The sequence below is a fragment of the Spermophilus citellus genome (assembly GCF_964194105.1).
Source record: "Spermophilus citellus genome assembly, chromosome: 5".
Taxonomy (NCBI): domain Eukaryota; kingdom Metazoa; phylum Chordata; class Mammalia; order Rodentia; family Sciuridae; genus Spermophilus; species Spermophilus citellus.
Window position 1 is genome coordinate 21,218,136 of NC_138186.1, and position 3,609 is coordinate 21,221,744.

At 44.9% G+C, this 3,609-nt stretch overlaps 1 pseudogene across 1 annotated transcript; it reads right to left on the minus strand.

The window, feature by feature from the left end:
- Positions 1 to 711: 711 nt before the first annotated feature.
- On the minus strand, positions 712 to 1,687 carry LOC308650214 (aminoacyl tRNA synthase complex-interacting multifunctional protein 2-like; annotated as a pseudogene). Its single transcript has one exon. The product of its transcript is annotated as an aminoacyl tRNA synthase complex-interacting multifunctional protein 2-like (transcript).
- Positions 1,688 to 3,609: the final 1,922 nt, after the last annotated feature.

Below are 3,609 nucleotides of genomic sequence, written 5' to 3' on the forward strand. Positions count from 1 at the left end.
TTCTCCCCTTCTTCCTTACAAAAACAAAACAAAAAATCCTTAATTTGTTTAAAGATGGGGAACACTGGAGAAAAATCTGAAAAAACATTTCCCAATAACCCTTGAAGCTAGAAATATGTTCAGGTAAGTGAAGAAAAGTAAACCTTTAGTTGGTTGAAGCCACTGTTTTTCATAATTTGGTTATTTGCAGCTGAACCCATTTCCTAACTGACAACCTTGATATTATGGTTTGGATGTTAGGGTGTTTCCCCCATGACCAGGCTCATCATGTGCTATATAAGCTTGGTCTTCAATTCAGTGATGATCAGAGGTGGGACTTTTGGGAAGTGATTGGATCATGAGGGTCCTACCTGCATCAATGGATTAAGGCCTTGACGGAGTTATAATTTGATGGGAATTGGTGCAATTTGTCCAAGATGGGGCCTAGTTGAGGAAGTAGGTGTCTGGAGGCATATGCCCTCCCTGCAAGAGTCTTGTCCCCAACACCCCACGCTTTCTCTCTCTTTCTCTCTCTGCTTTCTGACAGCCATGAGCTGGGCAACTTTGCTTTGCCATGTCTTTCTGCACAGCATGTTTAGGTGACATTCTGCCTCACCACAGGCCCAGAAACAATGGGACTTAAGGGACATTATCATGGACTGAAATCTCTGGAAACATGAGCCAAAATAAATCTTTCCTCCTTTTTTTTAATGTGATGCTTTTATTGATATTTGAAAACTGTCCTAATATAAAGACTTTGATTCTAGTACAAGTCCCCTTATTGACAAAAGGCATGAAGCCGCACCATTCTTAAAATGAAAACCCTTTAAAACCAGTTGTTGAAATTCACTTAAGGAGCTTGAGCGCAGTATTGAAGGGGGCCAGGTTTTCACATGATCTCAGCCACCGCTGCACGTTCGCTGGTGCCACCGCACTGCAGCCTCCGGTCTGCTGGAGCACAGACCACAGCACAACATCTGCCACGGTCAGCTCGTTCCCAACCAGCCAAGGGCTCTTCCCCAGAGCAGAGTTCTTGGAGCGAAAACAGCTGCTTTTTCTTTACTGCTCTCCTCTTTTAGCCGAAAAATAGCGATATCTACCCGGCTATCTATGAGGGTTGAGTTGATAGCATTATGCTTCTGGCCAAACAGAGAGAACAAGAAACGTGCAATGTTCCCTTCTCCTTCAATGGGGCACATTGTCTGGACACTGAACTTCATTTGAGTCTTGGGCACATTCTTCCAAATTAAAGTGAAGCCCAGCTGATACTCATGACGGGGCTCTTTCCTAGTCTGTTCCCCAAAGCACTTGAGAAGGGTCTCGGGCACACTCTTCACTGATGAATGTGTGTGCACAGTGGATAGCACCCTGTAGCTCTCACAGAGCAGCCTATGCAGCACGAGGAGGCAGAGAGGAGGGGAGGCAGGGTTTGCGTTGATCACGTTGTCTTTCAGTGCTCCATAGTCCTTTCCAAGCACTGAATTCAAATCTAATGCATTGGTTGTTAAAGAAGTGGGCTCATCAGCTTGCATGATGTTTGTCACATCCATGTCTGCATCTGGTGTGTGAATCATCTTGGAGAGACCATCGACTGCAGCTTTCAACTCATACAAACGTTTTAAAATATCATCTTGGCGGGACTCAAGAGCTTGCAGAGAGGGGTCAGATGCTTCCTGCACGTGGCCCGCCTCTGGCGCAGGGCTGCCGGTCCTACAGGGGGTGGGACACAAGTGGGCCAAAGAAGTAATCTGGTCAGGAAGGACTTCTGAGTCAGCACCTTCAAGTTTGCTGGGGGCTGTTCATTAACACTTCTTTGAGGTGGACTTTGGCCTAGGGCCTTTTTGGACTTCATTAACATTCCATGAGTTGTCCTGCTTTTCCCGGAATCATTCTCAGCATGGCCTCCATTTTAGATTTCACTCGGTATTAGACCCGATTTATCTAACTACACTGACTACCTAACTTTAAATCTGGCTTCACTGCCATCCCTCAAAACTCATTTGGATCTTCTTTTATAACTGCCTTTGAGATGGTTTAGAGGCCACACAAGTCCACTTTTTGTGTTTCCATCCCTTTTGGAATCAACGATTGCAACACCAACCTGGTAACTCATTGCGGGGACCAGAAATGGCTCCATTCCAGAGGACTTTTCCTTCAAAGGATAAATTTTGCCACCACTGAGGGATTTAAAATGAGATTTTTCTGGAGGCCGATCCTAGGTGACCCATCATTCCTTTTCCAAGAAGGCTGTACACATTAGGGACATTGCCAGGGCACAGCCCTTCAACAGCCGTGCCTACTCACATGGAACCCTGCACTACCTCGGTGGGCTCTTGATCTCCTGCCCCTTTTCACTTCAATATCTCAGCTCTAACCTTGTCTTATTTTCGATGACCTCTAAGAATGGCAAGCTGGGCACACTTGGGACATAACAAAGATCCAGAGAAGTCAAAGCACACCTAGACTTGTCCACAACCAGAAGATAGTGGCATCCACAGCACAAAGCAGCACCCCATTATAGGCCATCCTGTACCCATTCACAGATGTGGGTTCTTAGGGACATGAGAGGTTTGCTACTTGGGGAATCAGTTCAAAGAACCACCACAGCAGTAGAAGAAGGCTAGCGAAATCTAGGAAACCATGCAGATAAGTCAAGCACCTGGTAGCTAATGGATTGTTTAGAAGACATGGGAAGCTAAAACAGGAGGGGAAGGAGCTAGGGGAGCCAGTGTGCACTGGAAATCATGGACAGGTTAAAGACTGATTCAAGAACAAATCTTGAGCTTCAAGGGCCAGTTAAAGTGGAATAAACCCATCACAGCCAATCTTGCCCACTGATCACAACAAAGTACAAAAATCAACCACGTGAATACTCCAAAAAGTAAACAAGAACAGGTGATTTGGGGAAGAAGTTTTAAAATTTTAACAAATACCAATACAGTGTTGTTACTCTTTTGTGTGTGTTTTCGTCTCCTGGCTTTGACCCAAGAAAAGGTCAAAAACAGAACTACACAGACGGTACAGATAGCAAAAATTCCACATTAACCCACTTTTTCTAGCCAGACCCGGAAAAGGGATCTTGAGGACTTGGGAAGAATGCCCTTTTTTATCTTTTTTTTTTTTCCTTATTTTTCTTTTTGACTTCTGCCCCAAGATCAGCCTCAATTGCAAAGTAGTACTCATTCTGCCGCCACCATATAACTACCCCAAATCCAACAGGGGCCAGGAATGTATGCTTCTGGACAGAGGAATCACAAGAAGAGGACCCTGGTTAATTGAGTGTGGTGGAAATCCCAGTAAGGAGAGGACTGGAGACAGGCATCCCCTAATTCTGTGAATGGATCATTATGAGTCCTAGGTTCAGCCCTGGGTAGCACATGCAACAGACTCAGAAAGCATGTAGCAAAGGTTTTGAACACACAGCCCTGGGATTTCTAGGCTGTCCCTTGAGCCACAAGTGCATATGGCAGTCACAAAGCATAGCGAGGTCTTAGAAGTCTGAATTGACACCAAAACCACCAACCACAAACATTGAGTCCAAAGCTAACCAGTTGATCTACCAAAACCCATAGATCAACACTAGACAAAGGATTTTTAAATAATAGACTATTTTTTCAGAACAGAGTTCCC